Consider the following 21,990-nt stretch of genomic DNA (forward strand, 5'->3'; position numbering starts at 1 on the left):
TCTTGCTGGGCTGAAGGAAATGAGGGAGTCAGAAAGAGACTAGAAATTTGGAATGAATGCAAGGTGGTAAATACTACTAAATTAATGATGCTGGATTGAAATGTAAACTTCCAGAACCCAGGGTGATTTCCCCCAATGGTAGGATAATCTGCTAGGCATGATGCATGTATCTGATATGTAAAAAAATTCACTTTAATTATGAAGAGTGAGAAAAACTCCTCAACATTTTACAGCTTTGTAAAAAAATTTCCAAGCTCACATGTTATTTGAATTTTGCTTTCACTCCTACAACAGTTCTCATCCCACAAATACGGTTGCTAGCTAAAAGTATTACATACATTCTAAATGCAACTCAAATAAATTGCATATAATGTGCTGCTAACAATTTTGGCCAGATACAGAATAAACCCTGTAATGCATCATCTCAATATTTCTCTACATAAAGTAGATGCCATCTTTTTCTTTTACTTTAAAAGAACCAGAAGTCACTTTCAAAATGTCACATTATTGCTATATGAAAAAATTATGAACACCACGTTAAGGAATCCATCATAGGTCAAAGCAATATGGTGGTAGGATATATTTTGTTACAATACTCCATACAATTTTACAGAAAATTGTCAATGAATTTCTTCGCAATAAGCTACACATAAATCAGAAACTAAGTCAAATGCATGTCTTCTATACAATCAAATTTACATTTCGTCCCAAAACCAACAGTAACAAAACTATTTAAAATAATATAACTAATAATATATTATTCAATTTTAAAATTTTAATTTTGTTGCAATTGACTATAACTGTGACAGTATTTTTCAGTATATTCTGATGGAATCACTTTAGTTTGTATAGTTAAAAAGTTATTTAGATCCTTATGTACAGTGACACTGAATATGATGCTAAGTGATTTCACTGTCGTCAATGTCAGACGGGGTCTTTCTTTTATCAAAGTGACCCATTTAAGAACTTTACGATAAAGTTTTATAAGTCCCAGTAAAAAAGACCACAAAAACAACCATTTAACTTAAACCATAGAATTCATTCCAAAATGACTGCATAACAAGTTAACTCACTATAAAAGTTCCTTCACCATTTAGGGTGATTTTTATTTAGTGCTCACCAACTTCTATTCTCTACTGCCAGACATTCTGTTTGTAAAAATCACCGAAGTCCTCAAGAAATCACGAAGAGAAAACCTAACATAGTTTTAATGCTAAATTCAGAGCAATACATACCTGCTGGTCTGCTTAGAATATGTGTACATACACATTTTTTGGTATTCTCAGTAATTCACAAGATCAGTGTCTTTGATCATGTCAGATCCCTTTTTCAGAACTAATGGACAATATGCAGAAAAGAACTTTTATTACTTGTTCTGCTTTGCTTTCGTCTGCAGTCACTGCTGTCTAAACTCTGCTCTGCTAAATGACCAAACCCACCTACAAGGAGCCTGGCTAATGAAAGGGGGTGCTTTCTGAACAATAGAAGAATTCCTTTGCATTCAGAAAGCAGAGTTCCCATTAGAACCCAAAATCAGAGAGGCCAGTTTTACCTCTGTTTTTTAATTGAGATTGTCCCAGCCCTCTTCTACGGTCCAGTGAGACGGTGTTTGTGAAATGATTAAAAAGAACGTGATCTGATCCAGAGGACAGAATAATGGGAAAGGAATGCTAGGTTAGCCACTCTGCTAAGTGCTGGGAAAGAAGACCAGTGGGCTCCTTAGCCTATTGTTTTTATTCTCGTTTGCTCTTTAGCCATCTCATAACACTTTGAACCTTTATTTACTCCATTTTAAATGGATTAAAAGTTGTCCACTTACATGATAATTTGGTAACTAGTTACAAATTAAAAAAAAAAATAGAAAATAAAAATCCTTGAATTATATCAAGTTTCCAGAAGGTCATCACTGTCTCTGCTGTGGCCTTTTCCCCATTCCAAATCCTCTATCAATATGTCATAGTGAGTTAGGCAAAGACAAAAGAGAGGCGCAGTGTGAAAACGGCACATATATCTAATCCTGACAAAGCAATGAATAGACCTTCACAAGTATAATTATACTTGTTTATTTGTTGCCACGTACAGAGAACTGATGAAAAAAATCCATCAAAGTGGTATTATGCAGACACCAAGAGCTTCTTTTCTTTGGTTGCTAAAGCCACATTGAGGCTTAAATTCCTTATTGTTAAATTCAGAAGAAAGAAAAAAAAAAAAAGAATTTTGGCTGGACTTTTTTTTTTTTTTTTGCATCAGTTGCTGACAAATCTTTTGTGTACAAGGCTGTATTAGTTCACACTGCCACCTCACTTTTACCCATGTTGGAATTCATAATTATAAACTACTGTACAGAAGCTTTTAAAAGGGCGCGGTGTGCTAACCAAGAGAAGAGGGTAGTGGAATTGCCTGTTTCTCACAGTCTCTCTTTTGATATATCAAAACACAGGTAAATACCTGTGTGGAAGTACTAGTTATGCCAGACACATCTTTGATCTCAGTCTTAAGTTGGTGCTAGTTTTTCTCTTTAATTCACCTTACTCTGCTATTTGCTTATTTTGGTATATGTTGAGTATTTCATGATAGATTGCATAACTTTTCTTCATAGTGCTGTATTAAAAACATTAGCAAGAAGGAAAGCAAATTCAAGGATATAAAAGGATAGAAAATATTAAGTAAAAAGGTTTCAAATCCAACTATTAAGGAGCCATTAATGTTCCAATAGACACTAAATCAAAAATTTAACAAAAGTACATTTTTAGAGGTGAGGGGGAAGCCAAACAAGCTTTTTCTCTTGTAAGATAGAAGTATATCAAAGTAAATGCAATCTGCATAGTTAATGTTTGTGAGCTTTACAATTTAAAACAGAAAAGCTGTAATTTTTCTTTGCTGGCAATCTGGAAACACTCTGGAGTTAATTACAGCTGATTCGGAGTGAACCACACAAACAAAGACCAGTCTATGTCCAGACAATTATACTGCATTAACCAGCTTAGAGCTTCCTGCTGATGTTTCAGGGCTCTTCTGTTACACCCTTCTACCTTCCCAGCACGAGATAAAATGCTTCTGCAAGAAGGAATTAATGAAGAGAACTGCAAAAGAATGTGTGACGACCTCTCCTGACACGGCAAAAACTTTCCACCCATGTCACGACAAAGGGGAGAAGGTAATTAAGTTTGAATAGAAGGATGTAACCAAATATATTCAGCATTTAAAGCAGGCACATTTTTTAAACAGAGAAAGTTTACAAGGACAAGTATGAGTATGTGAGTCAACTAAGTCATTTTTCTCTGTTTTCCTCTCATTTTTCTCATTAAAATCTGTCAGCTATTCAATGAAGATTTGTTTTCTTCTCTATAAATGGGACTCTGTGATTGGTAGTCTTCTTCGCCCTCTCTCATTCTTTTCTTTCTCTTCTTCTCTTCCCACCCTCATTTCCCTCATTCTCTCTCACATCACTAAATTTGCATAGACTTTATATGACAATTACATAGCATTAAACATATGTGTTGGAGAACTAAAGAGAAAAGGTGCACTTTACCAATGAGTCCAATAGGTCTAAATTTGAATAGTTGTGGGAAACAGGAATTTTACTCAGTTTTCTTCACAACTTTAATCAAACTCCAGCTACTCTCCTTAGAGAGGGATCAGTAGTGTCTCCTTAACAAGATTACACCATTATATCACTCATTTTATTTGTTGGCTTCAGGAAAATTTTATAATCAGTGTGCAAGTTGGACCCAATAATTTAGCTACCCTCTGTAAATAAGCTTTGGTACTTGCAACCAATCTAGCTGATTTCTAATTTTCTTATTCATTCTAATTGAAAATGAATAGTTTGCATTGGTGTGAGACAAGGACATGAACTGTAATTATGTTCAGTGCCTCTTTTTGATTCTTACTTTGATACTGTTTTGCTAGTATTCCACTGACATTAAGGCTTTGTAGTGATTGCTTCATTAAAGGTTAAGGATGTCCTAATCAGCTAAAGTATTACTAAAAAGCTGTTGTTTGCCAATACTGAGAATATACAGACTTTGTTTTTCCTGTCTTTATTGGGTCACTTCCAAATGCCAGTGACCCAGCCATACTTCAGTGTTAATCATCTTCTCTTTGTCTCATCTATGCAAAGTGGGATTAAAGTTAAATGACTATATGATCCTTTTAGTTTTTCTTCCCTAAATAAATATTAATCCATAAATCAATCAGGTACTGATTGATAATAAAATGCATATAAATATATTCTGAAATTATGAAAAGTTTGTGTAAATTACACTTAGGTTTACAAGCAACTCAATAATATACAGAATCCTTTTCCTTTCACACTCCACCCTCAATTTCTACCATAGCTGAAAGTTCAAGTAAATTGCACTGCTAAATATGAAGCTTTAACACAGAACTCTTCAGTTTTCCTTGGAGAAACATGAATTGAGTCAATCATTTTTGGGAATTTATAAATCACAGTTACAATGTTTTTCATAAGTTCTATTGCTAGTCTTTAAGATGTAACTGACTAATCTCTCTGGCATATGCATAATCTAAGAGGGCTTAGTTGATAATTCTTTTAATTTATCACATAAGGACATTTTAAAAATTAATCTTAATTTGTTTTATTGAGTTATATATAAGTATAGAATATTTGGCTTCAGAAAAAGATATACCAGACTAGTAAAAACCAGTGCACCCACAATTTATTTTATATGTAAAGACATATGAATTCCAATGTAAAGAGAGTATATTTTAACATAGATCTATATTTTTTCTCTTTGTCTATTCATATATGAAATTGATTATTGAACTACTGACAACTAAATAGTTCAAAGAAAAAACAATTGTATAATTATTTCTATTTTATAATTTCTACCAATATGATCTCATAACCAATATGCTGGTAAGTGTAATAGCATAGGTACTTTTTTAAAAGTCATTTCTTGCTGGCTAAATCTACCATAATTATCTTCATAAAATCAATCACAGGTCAAGTATTCCAGCCAACATTTCTATTTCTTGAGCAATGATTTCAATAATTTTACACGATTTCAAATATTTTCCCTGAAGAAAGTTATATGCATAATTCTTTAAATCTCTACCAAGTGCATCTTACTATATAATATTCTCAGAATCTACCAAATACAAGTGTCTTTTTCATCCCATGTAAATATTTTAAATCACTTTGTATTAAAAACCACATTAGGACTAGCATAATAGAGAACATAAGTGGAATGCCAACTTTTCTTCTGGATGAAATATTGGCAAATTTATGTTTGATCTCTGAGATTAGTTGGTTATTTTATTGCTATTATGAAGAGCCTTTTGTTTGGGGATTTTTATTCATCTACTTATTTATTTTTTGGCCTGAGAGTTAATTTGACTGCTGCCCATCAGTGAAGTGAGCAATTCAATAATTAGCTTTTGTGTTTTAAATGTATGAACTTTAATTAGATTTCATTATAAACAAACAACCGTCAACCATAATTATAAGCTTCTTGGTTTACCCACATATTATCCCTTTTCAAACAAACTTGATGTCAGACAAATTAAAATCAAGCAGCCAGCAATTTTGAGTTGAATTTTACATGATCTGCTGGTAAACTGATTACTTTAACTTCAATATCATTACAGGAAAAGTATTTCAGGAAAAATAATTACAAGAATTCCAACAGGAGACAAGCTTAATTGTATTGATTCAAAAGATGCATGTTCAGAGGAACCATGTTGAAGAAATAACGTTATCTCAAATCTACAGTTTCTATTAAAATGAAATTGTCCAGCAAGAAAGAAGCAATTTAAGATTAGTGTCTATAGAACAAGAGATACTAAACTAACTAAATAATTACCTGGGCCCAATTATTTTATACTTTAAGAAGCAAAATATCAGTGTGGAGAAACTATAAGTCCTGAGGTTTGCAGGTTTATTTACTGACTGGTGTATCTATTAGGACCAAGAACAAGTGGAGCTGTCAGGACATAATGAAGGTAAATGATTAGTTAGCACCAAGCTTGAACTCTTCTTCAATGCAATAAGAGTTAATTAAAGTTTACCACCAAACATCAACCAAAGCAGGATGTTGATCGGGTTTCAGCATTAAGTGCAAACAGACAATAGTTGGCAGCAATTAGTGCAGCTATCAAATGACATGCAATGATAATTATACATTTAAAACAGTTAAAGAGCTGGGGGAAAAAACTAATCAGCCTCTTTGACGACAAATACTCAAAGGGCAGGAAACAGGTATCAGATTATTTCACTTTAACACTGTAAATCAATAGAATTAGACAAGAAAAGGTTGTATGGGTACATTATCTGAAAGAGAACAGTTAACCGAACCTAAAATGAAATAAATCTGCTAGTATTGGTCTATCAAAGATAAGAACTTCTGCAGCTAAAGAAAATAACTTACTTTTCAATTAAAGTTTCAGAATGAAGTCTCTGTAAAGAAAGTTTAGATTCTTGGTTTTGTGTAAATTCAACAGCACAACAAGTATTTCATCATAATTACTGTTATAAATTCAGCAACAATTATTTCATCATAATTACTGTCATTTAAATTGTTAACTTTCACTCTCCCATAATGCCAACAGTACTTTATGCCTGAATGTTATCTCTGTGTACTCCAATATTATCTTTCTGAAAACTTTTCTAATGGATGTTGAGATTGAAATTTTTTAAATGCAGCTAAATTTAAAGCAGAGGCCATATATACATATTTAGCGGTATGTTATGCAGGTCTTCCCTCGACACCATTCGAACCTATGACTTCAGTATTGAAATTGATGAACCTGCATACAACATACCCCTTAGAACAATTTTATAAATACCTCATTCTCTTCCATAGTTTCTGTGGATCCTAGAATTCCCTGTATCCTAGAGAATGTCTCCAGAAATGTGCCCATCCTCATGACCCCCACCTCTCCATTTTCCCAACTAATTCTGTTGTGCTAAGGATTTGTACACAGTGTTGGCTAATCCCAATATTTCCCTGGAGCTAAATCTAAGCCATGGCCGACTCCCAGCACAAAAATGTCTCTCTCCAAAAGCCCTTTTGCCCCCTTCAGCACTCATACACTCATTGGTCCTGACATTTTCACTTCAGCCATGACAAATGAGCTGATGACTCTGATGTGATTGCACGGGAGGATGGCTTTATCTAAAGATATATCATTAACTCTCATCACTGTCTCCTAATATGGCTCTCCTGGGTTCATGTAATGTGTGAGAAAATTTGAGGAAAAATATTTGTAAATATATGCACTGTAAGTAGTAAGAGACCAGCTTCATCAAAGGAAGAAAAGGGACGCCTGAGTGGATAGAATGGTAGAGGCAGGTGTAGGGAGAGGGGAAAAAAAAAAAGACTAGCATTAACTAAATGTTGCTCTGGGGATTTAAGTAACTCTACTCACCCATGCCCCAGTGCAAACCAGCCAGCTGACTGTCTCTTAAAGGTCCCTTCCATTCAACATGGGGGACTGGAGCAGATCATAATTTGTGAAGTGGCACAAATGAAGCTTCTCAGATAAATATGGCTTACCAATAGGCAGGCCAACCAATTTCTTTCTTTTTATCACAGGGTGGTATCTATTTTATTTTCAAACCCTAAATTTCCTATGATATTAAATCTCTTTAAATTCACTTTAGTAGGAAAAGGAATTATCAAAAACAATGCCGCTTTGACATCATAGTATTCTTCAATTGGAAAGAGGCAATAGTTTCCTTCCAAACTATTATTAAATGTGAAACTTTTAAGCTCTTTGAAAAGGAGAGCCTTTCCATTTAGCATAAACATGGCAACCTTTAGGTTACGTTAGAACCCAAGTCCCAGTCACATAGTTCTTGTTATGTACACGATAGAGTTTACAGAGTAAATACTTGTAACCTCTTCTCTCAATTCATTTGAGGACACACAGCCAATCAGAGTCAACTCTAGCATAACAGACTTCTAGAAAAGAGGTCAGGCTTTGAGGTAAAGTGCTATTCAGTCTTGGACCATGCAAGGAGCTCTTTATTTCTGTTCTTATTGGCATCAGTCCCCCTTACTAGAGCAAGAACAAAGCCAAGTGCTCCTGTGAGGTTTATGAATAAATCAAAGGTGAGCCACTTTAAGTGCTGCCCATGATTTCCTTGTTGACAGTGAGCACTTAAACAGGCTTCTATGACCAGCAACTTCTGGCAAACCATAATGATTCCTAATCTGCACCCTGCTTCATTTCAAGAACTAAATGACACACCCTATTTTTCCTGCAAGTTTTCACCTTTCAGACAATTTTGGTTCTATCTCTAACAGTTTACCTTTACAATCCTAGAGCAGTCAGCACAGGAATTGTAACTAAAATCTTCCTTTGCTTGGAAAAATCTCACAAATAAAAAACAAATCTTCAGCATAAGCATAACAAATTATTCTCATGTTAATAATGTAGAATTTTTGGATCCGGGAGAAGCTAAGTCAACTAAGCTGAAGAGGACACACACACACACACACACACACACACACACACACACTCAATTTCATCAGCTGTACTCTGTAGTTATGTGATGTTTCCCAGGAATTTCCATGAGCTTCAGTTTCCTTATTGGTTAAACAAGGGGATTGTGCTGTATCCCTTCTGACTGCAACAAACTATGTTCTAATATAAAAAGCCATTTAGATTTCTCTGTAAGATAGTTTTCTCTGTGGAATTTCCCAGTACAAGAACAGCTGTTTCTAAGGTGATTTCTTTTTCAGTACCTATATTTTAAGAGAGGCAGATTCCAGTAGTGTAGTAAACTATTTATGTTTTCCTATTTATGTTTTTCATTACCATTTATTTATCCATTCACTCATTCAACAGGTACTTATTGAGCACCAAAGATTTGCCGATAATATGTTCATCAATGTGGATATAGTGTTTAAACAGAAGTGGGTGCTACCCTCATGGAGGCTGCAGTTTTATTTGAGGAGACACTGAAACAAGCATCATGAAAAATGTTAAGATGCTAATTGCCTTCTCTAAATGAAGTATAACTTTATATTGATTAGTATTTAAAAATACCTTATCTTAAATTAATGTGTTTCAAATGAACTGTCAAGTCCAGGGCCTCTTATAAATGACCAGAACATAGGCCATGCATGCACTTTTATTTTTAAAAAGTACTTTAACAAGTGTTATGAACCAAACATGTATAAATATTAAACAATAATCAAACACAAAATTGGGAAATTATAATCCAAATACACTTAGATTTCCCATAAAATTATAAACAGTAATTTAAATGTGTATCTTATATATATCCCAATGAAAAATGTATTAAGAATTAACAGATTAAAAAAACCAGAACTTTAGTTTCCAGATGATCCAAAAAATTTGTTTGTATATATTAGCTTATCATGAATTTACCGTCTTTGAACTTGGTTAGTCTTCTAGAATAATGCATTATTATAAAAGAATAAAGGACTGTTATTCCCCCAAGAGATAAACCAATTGGAGATCCATAACTTGGCTATAAAATACCCGAAGAAAATTTAAGGGTTCATAATGTTATTGGACCATTAATAGCTGGATCTCTTCTTTAGGTTGGTATAAATTTTGGTCAACAGGATGCCATGTATTAGTATCCATTTTCCTTTATTGGCATATGAAAATAACATTAATATCAAGTATATCATTAATACCAAGTATATAATCCAGTTTTGGAAAACCTTCTAATTCAGAGTCTTTTAAGCAGAGGCTTTCAACTTCAAGACTTAAATAAGCATTATGGTCTTTTTTATTATTGCATTTAATGGAGGGTCTGGAATCTTGAGTTCATGTGGATAGGCCAAGGTCTAAATTATTTAAAAACGGTTTCTGTCCTAATTTGCTTCTTTACAAAAATGGAGACTCAGAAATGCATTAACTATCAAGAAGCCCCTTTAGAACAAAACCAACTTGTGGTGATGGAGTGACAGATAAAGATGTGGAGGAGCGTCCACCTATCAACCTAGATGCCATTTAGGTACCTGTCAATGAGAAAATATGAAAAGAAGGATATTACTCCTTTCCCCCACCTCTTAGACATACCCATTACCAAATTCTTATCTTTTTCTTGCAGGAGAGAGGGGAAACTCTACTCAAAATATCTATGTAGAGTTGCTTTATCAAATGCTCTTTAGTATCATGACATTAAAACAACTATTGGGAATAAACAAAAAGGAAACTTAGAGATCAGTTATCAGGTCCTGCCACAATCACGTATTTTAATGTTCATAACACTTTATTCTTATGTAATCTCTACTGCAACCCTGACATATGTCTGAGAAAACTGAGGCTTAGAAAGATTAAGTAACTTGGACAAGGCACCCATAACAGAAATGTAATCCAGGTGTCTTACAGGTTGTATAAGATTCCTATTAAGCATTGGGTTGCCAACAAATGTAGTAGATGTTAAAATATCTAAAATTTAAGTTTAAATAAAGTCATTTAAAAAAGAAAAGGAAACCAAAGGAAGCAGAATCAAAATAGCGTCTGCCCTTAACTAGGTGTCATTCTGTTTGTATACTACGCTGCCTCCAAAGCATGACAGCCTTGACTTTATTTCCTTTCCTGACATGGAATTAAAGCCTTGTTCTTGTTCACGCCATGGTTATGAATATTATAAATACATTTTAAGTCACTGAGATCATCAGTATTTTTATGAATCATGGGCTCTTCTTGTCCAGTTGGAGCACCTAGTCTAACCTCCTCCTTAACACAAAAATGTTTAACAGTCACAATAGTAAGAGGCCATTTAGATTCTACTTGGCTCCTTTAGATAACAGAGAGCTCACTCTCTCAGAGAAAACAGTGTCACTGTTGGGTTATCATGCACATTTTCCTTTCTTCCTCCTCTTCACCATCTCCACAACTTTCACATTCATTCATTCAGCAAAGCATTTTCAAATAGCCAATACAGTTGAGTGGCCACTGGTGCTAGAGTTACAATATGTGAATTATTGTCTGGACATTCTCCTATCTTGCTGAGTAATCACAGATAACTTCTCTTTAATTCAATAGCCCATATTTTAATATGACTTAGTTGAACTGAATGATGGGAAGGCCAATTCCCAGGCTTTGGCCTTTCAGTAGTTTCTAATTGTCTTACCACCCTAGCTGCTCTTTTCTGTTGAGATAATACTGGCCAATTCTTAGAAAATAAAAGAAATTCAGCCTCTGAAGGGAAAACTTCACAAGCTACCACTAGGAATTAATCTAAAGAGGAAAGAGAAACCTAATGTGAAAAGAGGGTAGACGTGTGTGTGTGTGTGTGTGTGTGTGTGTGTGTGTGTGTGTGTGTGTGTGTTTACCTGTATATACTCTAGTGAATAGGAGTGTTAGGGATGATGAAACACAGTTGTATCCACTAAACTAAAAGAGATGATTAATTAGAATTTTCAATTAATGGGCTCAGGAAATCTTAAGTATTAACTGCATGATTCCTAAATTTATGGTTTTTTAAAACTACTAAGCACTATTTTCAAAAATCCACATTAGCAAAGTATTTCAGTTTTAATGAAAATACCATGGGAAATATAAGAATGATTGGGCTTTTTCAACATATTCTTCCAAGCAGACAAACTTTAAGATTTCTCAAAAATTTCCCTCTGAAGAAGTTATGTTTCATTTTGTTTTTAACAATATAACCAGGTGGCGTGCACCAGCTCATATGTTTTTGTATTTTAACATTGTTAGAGCTATGGATTTCCTTTCTTCTTTATAGTGAAGGAAAAGAATTTTATGGACAGTTATAAAATGCATATTTTAACCCAAAAGTCAATTTTCCCTGGTTAAAATGATTTAGATCTGAGTAAATATTTGCAGAGTGATTTCTTTTTTATAGCCAGAACACAATGATACTTATAGACGTTGTCTTTAGAGGTATGTCCTGTAGTGCATACCATTCGGTAATTATGACCTGAGCACTGTTGTGTTCTCAAGTCAGACAAACATTAGAAATGATCTATTATCTGAATTATGATGCTGGTGTGTGAACCCCTGACCTGGATGACCAAAACACGTACTCACCTCTTGTCTTGGACCATCAGGACATTACGATGTATTAACTAAGTCAGTCTGCCCAAATTCTTAAATTGTATTTGTTTATTTTATCAAATCTCTAGAACGTTAAAGTGGTTAATTACGTTAGACATAAGCTGCTTACTAAATATGTCTTTAGTATCAAAGCCGTTTTTAAATCGAGTGCATAAACTCAAATGTGCTTTAAAGTGGCAAATATTTTATTCTATTCACAAACCTTTATAAGAATAGGAGGCTAGGGAGCAGCCATTCCTGGACTGAGGATTGTATGTCAAATGTGAAACCGTATCAAACTTTCAAGGCAACTTGTGAACTTCTGAAACTAGGGAATTAACAGAACATCAAGTCCAGCAAGATCACAAGGGGCACAATCCTTATGCAAGAAAATAATGCTATTGAGCCCTCATTAAAAGCCCATTTTGTCCTTAGCCATCAAAGACTGTGAGTGCACTAAGATCTTGGTTATATCATCAGGGATAACTAAAACAAGTGCCAAGAGAAATTGTGCACTTTTAGTTCTCACATGTGTCCGTCTGTTCACATATAAACATATATTCTGCTTTCTGTCTGATTTCTAAAACCTTGATATCAGAATACCCTGGGCTTTTGCCCATTTTCTAAGAATGCAGACATCACATAAGCTACTATTAACCCATGTGTGATCCACTTCCATGGTGGCTGGAAAACTGCCAGTTACAACACATGGTGCCTGGTTAACAATGTCTTAAAATATAAATGAATTTATTTTTTAAATTAACACATTTTCTTATGGAAATACCTTAATAAGCCCTTCTGCATGTAAAAGAATAGCCTCCATGTGGATTTTTTGTTCTTTTAAGACTTTTCTTCAAGCATATCATAAAGTTAACCATAAAAGTTTCTGAAACAATCCAGAATTTCTTGACAAATTTTAAAAAGGACTCTAATAAAAAATTTGGGGGACTATATAACATAGATCAAACAGTTTTCCTTTAAAATATGCTGTATTCAAGAGTCAACCCTTACACTTTAATTTATGTAAAAATACTTCTAATTTCCCAAGTTTCCATCTAATCATCTTAATAGTACCTCAGCAACAAAACTGCTAAAGTGATGAGGCAAATGGAAGTTCTAAAATTTAGCAACAAACAAATTAGGTTAATATCTGATGGGATCTTTTAGGTCTGTTCTGAGGCTGCCATCAGTGGATCATTTGTGGTGACCTCAAACCAGAAAGAGCTTGTATAAAATGCATCCATATAAATAATTATCTACACTGCATTTGATTTACACATGTACAAAAGAATCAATTCCCATCTTTGAAAGAGTCTTAACACTTATGGTATTTTAACTGTCCTAATTATGGTTGAAGAAACATCATTAAGAGTCTTGATCACATTGTCAACTGATAACCAGTTACATCCCTAGCTAGTGACAAGGGGAAATCCTACTACAAATGTCTCCAAGAGTGAACGTATTTTTAAATAGACATTTAAAAAAAGACTTATCCCTAAATAAAATACACAATATGCCTACAAAGCAACATGAAGACTACATTCAGAACTTTAGGAATTAAATCTTAAGAAAATAAGATAATCTGTATCCTCTTCTATCCCTTCCCAGCCACAAATGCTGATAGGCCACTTAAAACACTTAACATTGCCAAAAGTCAGACTACACAACTCTTTCCCAAGTGAAGTGTTTTGCCAATTGAGATAGTTATTTTTGGCTGATGGGGTAAAAAATAGGCACTTTATATTCCATCATTAACTGAATTAAATATCCACACCATACCATTGGCCTCTTCTAAAATAACTGTTTTTGCCAGCAAAGTGTTGGAATTCTTGATACCCAATAGTCAATATTTGGCTAGCCTGGCATGTTTCTGAAACTCTTCTATATACAAACCTCTGTTGATCATCCTCTAGCTGCACTATTGTCATACACATTACTTCCCAATGATGATGAAAACACAGCATCTTATAAAGTTGCTGAAATCTGAGCCCCTGCTTGTTTTCTCAAGTCTTGGACAAACATAACTTTAGAGAGAGCAGAACATAGACATAAAGAAAGAGAAGCCTGCATTTTCATCTTCCTTTCATCTTAGTCATTCAGTCAGCCATTCAGGACCCTATTCAACAGAGCTTTTCATTATGCAAAAAAATGCTAATCCTTTTCCGATGCTTTCACACTTGTATAAACCCCCATTCCTTCAACTGAAAAGCAATTATATCAGTTTACCTTTCTGTCAAAAACAGGATTAATATTCCAATAACAGAATCTCTTTTCTTTTCCTATCTTTTGCTTTAGGAAACTAGAGATTATTAGTAGAGGCATTCTTAGAACAAGAATCCATTATTTTAAATATGATTATGTTAACCAATGGGTGGAAAAGGGAGAGAATAAGAAGAAGAAAAAGTCCTTCAGTTACTGCAGAAACTCTTTTCCGTGACAGAAGTGACCTTCCTTTTACAGATGCCCAAAAAGAATGAGACTCACTCTGGTCTATTAATCAGAAACAAATTATGAAAGAATGTAGCTGGACTGGTTGACACTATCCCGTCTTGGGAGACTCAGTAACAGCCTAGTAACAATGTCCTCTTCATGGGTAATGAGCAGCCATGACAAATGGGGCAGAGAAACTATTTATTTGCATATGCAAATTCTCACACAGGGGAAACATGTACAAACAAGTGTCATTGTAAGGTGGATTAGGCAAACAACGCTTTCTTTCTAGGACATTCTGCAGTCCAGAACATTAGTCAGCACAATTAAACCAGTCTCCATGGAGACTAATGAAATTTCACCACGGTATGAGTTAAATTAGATAGCTAGTTATGTGTTTCCACAATCCAACTTGAAATCCATTATTGTTTCAGAACAATACTGCAATTGTGCTTAGCTGATCTTTGCCAGCTCAACAAGCTCCTAAGTTGACAATTTGCATATGTTAATATAATTAAGCACTAATTACATGAAACTTGTACATATTCACATGCACTTTCCCTGGGCGCTTCTCGGTTTGAACCTTGGCCAAGTCTTTAACCCTTAGAGTGGTCTTAGAAGGGGGGGCCCTCTCCCTGTGGGTACAGCCCTTAGGCAGACACAGAAAGGCTCCTCATTTATAAACACAAAGCTTAACCTGGCTTCTCATATTTCTAGCAACAATGACAGAACATATTTTGTGAGAGTGCTAGAGACCAGGGATAAGGAAAATGAAGAGTGGGGGGATGGATTAGTCTTTAAAGACTCATAACGAGTATCTTCTCAAAGGAAGGCAGGAACATTCATTTCAAGAAAATGTTAAGAAAGAATTTGTTCTCATTGACATTGTTGAACCTTGGGAGATGAACATGGTTTGACAACAGCAAAAATAGCAAGTAGGAAACGGAAAAGGAGTCAGCAGCACCTAATGAGCTTTACATAAATATATGCAGAGGCAATTAAGCAATGTTAATTACTATGACAGCAGTTAATTGAATATAATTAGATATTTTAAGCCACTGAATAAAGCATAGTTAAGATTAATTTTATTGAGATTAATTGTAAATAAGGATAGATTAACGCTGTGTTTTGACAGGCATAAAAAGTAGTTCTGCAAATTAAGCAGAAGCGTGGTCACCAGTCCAAAAATCATATATTATTTTAATGTCACACCTCAGAATCATCTCCTCAATAAACATGACTTTTCAAACCCAAACAGACAGGAAACTTGAAGAAAAACAAACAGCTTGCAGAGATTAAAGAGCCTTTTGTCCTTTTTCATGTGCATTTCTTTTAACAGACTAAATTAAGCGAGTCTGTTGTACGTTTTTTAGGAAGGAACATTTCACACTGAATGGAAAAAATGTTCTATCACATATGAAATTCGTGCAGCTGTGCGGAACTTGGTCCAGAGGGTTTAAGACTATAAAACACCACCAAATGATAGACAGTAGGCCTTCCCAAGATTATATGATAAAGTCACAATGTTTTATTTTGACCTCCCTCCAAATTTCTGCTTTGTATTCTTCCCAATGAAGTAACGTATTTTCTTTTACAATTTTCTTTCTGTAAGAGCATAAAAAGAAACATTGTACCTACTAAGTGCTAGAAACAACATGTAAAAGGAATTGAAGAAGGCCTCATTTAACATATATCAGCTAAGTCATTCAGCCACAAAATGCAAAGATAGCTATAACAACAATGTATGCAAATGACACCTCGTGATTATTACTCTCATAAACAATGGTTTCTGAAAATATTTCTTAGAAAAATATTGCTAATTGAAAAATCCTCTCCTGCAATACTTTCACACCAAGCAAATTCATGCACACTCTTTAAGAAAATTAACACAGTCCTCCAGAATGCTGAACAAATCACTAATAAGAAAGAAGCTTCAATTGATTTTGAAATAAATCAATAGGTGATTAACATAATATTTTTAAAGCAGCAGAATGTACATATATATTACATAAACATATATATTATATTTTCAATACCTTTTAGCTCTTAATCGAACAAGGGCTTTACACTATTGAGCCTGGGTCTACACTCCCTCACAACTTCTTTAGGATGTCTCTAGTCTTTATAACGAAAATCCTAAAATGGTCTATGAAACAAGACTACGACAAGCCATTCTGCAGTGAAAGATTTTAAATCATCCAGCCTCTTCTAATAGACTTGAGACTTATTGAGGTAGAAACCATAAAAAATGAAGAAGGGAAATTTAATCCCTGAAATATTGATTTGCACATTAATATCATATAGGCAGAGGGCAATTTGGCTTCGTGGAAATGACACATTGTCGACCCTTGGTGAAGTCAGAGCCAATCTAACTGCTGAACATGTCTGAATCTCAAGAGTTATTAAGGGCTTCCCTTCTTGCCTTTATGACTTTTCTTCAGCCTACCAATGCAATCTTAAATGTATTATCTTTAAGAAATAATTGTAAAACCTCAGGGGTTTTCCAGTTAATGGAAGGGAGGCCAAACCACATCAGATTCTGAAATGCAACATTAAACCCTTGCAATCAACAAAACCACCTCAATTCTCATCCATCCAGTGCAGGATCTAATATTGTTATTAGAGATAATCAAATTTCATTGTGTAAATTTAGGCTCATGGTCAGAATGGAAGCAGTAAATTCTGCAATATTAAACAGTGATTTTCTCAGCCTCCTTTATGTTTTCCTTTGCTGGTGAAGTATCTTTTAAAACAACCCACCTAGCTCAAAATTAATGAACAGATTTGGGTTCATCTGCTAAACACTGCAAAAAATTACAAAAGCGCTGAACATGTTTGCCTCATTTTTAACTTTAAGTGGCAACTTTCACTCATAGACCCTGAGTCCACTATCCCTGCCTAACCCCACAGTTGGTGCTATTGCTTTGACTTACACAGCTGGTTTACCTGACCTTTCTTTGTTCCTTGGGTACATTTCACTTTTCAGATTTATGGTATTTCCCCTATATTTCATTGACCCTATCTTCATTGCCATAAACATGAAAACACTCGAATATGAGTTTACTTTTTAAAAAATCCAAAATCAACCAGCAACTGAATAAAAACACAGTGATGCTCTCCCTAGTTCATACCATAAATATTAAAACCATTAAAAAAAAAAACTATATAAACCTTATGATCCCCACACTGAAGCCAGGTGCAAGAGGTTAAAACAGCTGGCTAGCCATCTTTTATTTTTGTGTGCCTTCCTGCTGATTGAAACCACAAACCTTGAAAACTATCAAATATTCCCTTAAGGATATTTTTTAAGACGAGGAAGGAAAGAAGAAAACCTTCATTCTCTTTAATATGCTCCTCAGTGGAAATGGAAAACTCCAAAACACAGTCAGTTACAGAGGTAGTGAAATAATTCCGAATATCTCCTTTCTGTTTTATTTAAACCATCCTTTCCAACAATTTCTATACACAATTGTTTTTATTCTTCAGTTAGAAAAGACGAAACAGAAAAAAATAAAAAATAAAAAACCAGAAAGAAAGTCTGAGCTTGCTCTGTCAGTTTTGCCAGTAAATATAAAGTAAAACAAGTGTTGATGGCACCGAGAGTGTTACATACCCGGGCTGTGTTTTTGCATTGCTCTCAATGGAAGCGATCGATGCCCGTGTCACTGTCGCGTCCCAATCGCAGCCAAGTCTCAGCCTTAATCTAAGCAACACCCGAAAAGGCAGCGGCAGCCGCAGCCTCTCTCTCACTCTTCCATCCATCCACCCAACTAAAAATATAATACTACATATGAGCTTTAACCACTCCACGTTTATAGGGATCAAGCCACTGAAAATCCAGGAGAACACAATAAAAAAAAAAAAAACCCTCCTTCTGTCTCTTGTCTCTTCTCTCTCTCTCTCTCTCCCTCTCTCTCCCTCTCTCTCCCTCTCTCTCTTCCTCTCTCCTCTCTCTGTCTCTCCTTTTGCCATCTACATGATCCTTGATTAAACATGGAACAGAGTTAATAAAAGGGGGGGGGAGGACTCGAGAGGAAATGCAACTGTCAGAAATCGGGACGGCCAGATTTCCTGGTGAACCTGCCTCTGTCTGAGTCAGTGTCAATCCACCATCTTCTGCCAGTGAACTTGTCTTTGGGTTTTTGTTTGGTGTGTGTGTGGGGGGGGAGATGTTGTTGTTGTTGTTGTTGTGTGTGTGTGTGTGTGTGTGTGTGTGTGCTTTTTTGGGAAGGGGGAGGGGAAAGACAAGGTGGGGGTTGGAGGTGGGGGGGAGGGTAGGGAGAATGTGTGTGTGTCTGTGAGTGTGTGTTGAGTGTGAGTGTGTCTCTGTGTGTATAGGGGTCGAGGTGGTTCTGGGGGGGGGTCCGTGTTTGCGATCTGAACCTTTGGTACCTACAAGGAGGGTGTCTCACCGAACGGTAGCTAAAGCCTCGCCAGAACCGCGCGGAAGTGAGAAGTCGCGGCCAAAGGCGCCCGCCGAAGCCTCCTCTCTGGGCCGGACCCCAGCCGGAGCGGCCGAAAGGAGCCCCCCGCCCGGATCACAGGTAACAAAAGAAATAGAAACCAGTGCACCGTCTTCTAGGCGAAGGGGGTTAGGATAGGGAACCTTCTGTAACTTGGGCATCGGCAGAGAAACTTTATACAATTCCATGAGAAATTTTATTTTTTTCTGATAGAAAAGAGCAGAAAGAAGGGGGTTGGGGGGGGATGGAAGTAGAAGGAAAGAGAGACCCGGCGCATTCCGGCCCCTTTTCGCTTAGCTGCTCTCGGCCAGAAGGCGCACTTGATGCTTGGAGAAGCGAAGGAGGTGAAGTTCATTTGTAGACATGGAACCCTTTTAGGGGGGCAGGAGAATGAATCGGTTCTCACAGCCGACCACAGCCACTCAATACACACATACACACACACACACACACACACACACACACACACACACACACACACACAAGCGCATACGCACACACCCGTTGCCCTTTGCTAAAAAGAAAGGAAAAGATTCTTGACCCCAAGCCGCGGGCGTCTATCCGTCGGTCTAACGCACACCCGGCCGCCTTCCGTCCCGAGCCTGCAGCCGCCGCCTCCCAGATCCCCGGCCCCGAGGCCGAGCGATCCCGCCTCCTAACGGACCTGCCTTCCGACCGCGCCGCCCGCGCCCGCGCCGCCGAGAGCAGTCCTCGGCAGTGTCCGCCGCGCCCGCTCCGGTGGGCGGGTGTCTACCTGCAGCCCCAGCCCCAGCGTTCGCCCCAGCCTCTTGGAATCCCCTCCCCGGAGCGCACGAAGCCCCCGGGCCTCCGCCAGCCCCGCACACTAAGTGACCTTCGCGGAACTTGAGAATGGGAAGAGGGGCGGGTGGTAAAGGGAGGAAGAAAAACCAGGCTGAAGAATAAGGTGTGTGTGTGGGGGGGTGGTAAGCAGGGAAAGGGCAGGGAGAGAGGGGCTCCCAGCCCCACCGACCAACGTCCAAACTTCCGGAGATGGGTGCGGAGGACGAGTCATCCCGGCTGGGGTGCTGGGGCGCGGGGCGAGCGGGGACCCCTGACAGTGCCCGCGCCGCTGCGGAGCTGACAGCTTTCCCCAGCCGCTGGAATGCCCGGGGCTTGCGGAGAAGGCAGAACCCGAAAAGACAGGGAAAAGGAGAGAAAACCGCCCAAGCAAACGTAGATGATCCTCTGCAACTTAATCCAAAAGTTAAATCCCGAAAAACGCAGCCCCCCTAAAGAAAGTGGAAAATCAGGTCCCTCAGTGTTCCCTCCCTCCCTCAGCGGAGCAAATCCTTGAGCCAAAAAAGGGGGAAAGAGATAGAAAAGGGGGGCAGAGCGGAAGAGATGGTCGGGATGAGGGGATGTGTGCGAGAGCGAGCAGGAGCGAGCGAGCTAGGGGCAGAGAGGGAGAGAGGCGGAGAGGGAGAGGGAGAGAGAGGGAGCGAAATATCAAAGATTGTGCAAGATCAGGCTGGAAAGATAATCGATACTCGACCTAAATTTAACACAAACTACTCAATAAAAGTTAAAGAAAAAACTTACTTTCCATTTCCCCTGCAGTTCCTACTCGATCTTCGCCTCTTTTTTGTTTTGCTTTTATTTTACTTACAGCTGATCACATCCAAGTAAAACGAGAGGGTTCATTAAAAAAATAAAAAAAAAAAATAATCCTCGAACTTTATTGGGTGAAAATAAAAACGCTGGAGCAGAAAGTGGGGGGCATGGAGCGGTCCTCGGGGGTCCGGGAGGAGTTAAAGCATGTGCCGACCGCGGTCTCGCTGTTTGGTTGTGAAGGGGTTGGGAAAAGGAGGAAAGGAAATGAAAATCCGATATGTCTTTATTCTGCTAATTATTATCGTTTTAGCCCTGTTTAAAAAAATGGCTGATTAAGTTGAGTGCGCATGTCTTTGTGTGTCTATTCCCGATATGCACTCTGGGAATGAGAGAGGAGAGCGAGGGAGAGGGAGAGGGAGAGGGGGGAGAGAGAGGTGTAATTAGTGAGGTGATCAACATTCCCCAGACTGCAAATGACGCGCAGCCCGGACTCTGAGCAGCTCCGGAGCCTCACGGCTTCCAAGACTCGGAGCGCTGCGACTGGAGCCCCGGACGCGGCGACCGCGGAGAGGACAGGGGATGGGGACCTCCGGGGCTCGCACCCCACGAGCCCCTGCCTGCGACTCCCAAACTTCATTAGACACACACACTCTTACACACAAACACAGACACACACAGAGAGCAAGAAGGAGAAGGAAATAAAACATAGATACCGCCAAAGCATTGCCCTTTAACCATTCGAGATTTTTAAAAAATTATTTTAATGAGGCAAAGTAATTATTATCGGACCAGAGATTTGTTTACTAGCGAGCTTTAAGCAGAAATATGAGTTAGGGTAATGAAGAGCTTTTCTCTGCCTAGTTTATTCTGCTGTATACATGAACGCACTTTAATGGCGAAATGCGGGGGCCTGAGCAAATATGCAGATATATGTAAATAAAGGGTGCCTGGCTGTGTGCAAACACCGCTCAGCCCAGCCTATTTTCAAAGGAGGAATTGTACTGTGGATCCGTAGCCACTCTACTTAAACACGTATCTTTCACTTGTATACGCAGGAGAGAATACCCAGGGTATGGGAGATGGAAGCAGTTAGTCAAAGAAAACTTCCAAATGAGAATAAGTGACCCTTGCAAGAATGATGTGGGGGGGGGGGAGGGTACAGTTCTATCCTTTATGTAATATTCTTGAATATTTTTATCAGAATTGCATAAGTTCAATGTAATAACTTTAAGAAGACTTAGAAAAGAAAAACCTTTCATCTTTTGAGTCTGTTGAGTTATCTTTCTTGAAGCACATTATGATGAATTTTAAAATCCCACTACAGATCTCATTAGAATGAAATATACTTGGTATTTTCTGGTGCAAAATTTAAGGTGGCAGATTCTCATTTGAAAATCTAATTATCTCTTTCCAATATTACAGATGTGAATATGAGTGACACTTTCATTAAAAGATAATTAACTAAAACTAGGAATAGACATACTTTTAAATACCCCCTACTGAATATGGAATA

At 37.3% G+C, this 21,990-nt stretch overlaps 1 protein-coding gene across 3 annotated transcripts in view; it reads right to left on the reverse strand.

Moving 5' to 3' along the window:
• The window catches only part of ZFHX4 (zinc finger homeobox 4), a 186,512-nt gene extending 165,648 nt beyond the window's left edge, over positions 1–20,864 (reverse strand). For 2 of the 3 annotated variants that reach the window (XM_032250915.1, XM_032250897.1), the window contains exon 1: positions 20,466–20,864. The gene's annotated coding sequence lies outside the window, so the exon portion shown is untranslated. Of the gene's footprint in view, positions 1–18,055; positions 18,298–20,465 lie in introns of those variants that run through there. The other variant, XM_032250905.1, reaches the window with a different exon arrangement.
• Between the last annotated feature and the right edge of the window lie 1,126 nt (positions 20,865–21,990).

This window comes from Sapajus apella, unplaced genomic scaffold, assembly GCF_009761245.1.
Source record: "Sapajus apella isolate SASKATOON/1434 unplaced genomic scaffold, GSC_monkey_1.0 scaffold3, whole genome shotgun sequence".
Classification (NCBI taxonomy): domain Eukaryota; kingdom Metazoa; phylum Chordata; class Mammalia; order Primates; family Cebidae; genus Sapajus; species Sapajus apella.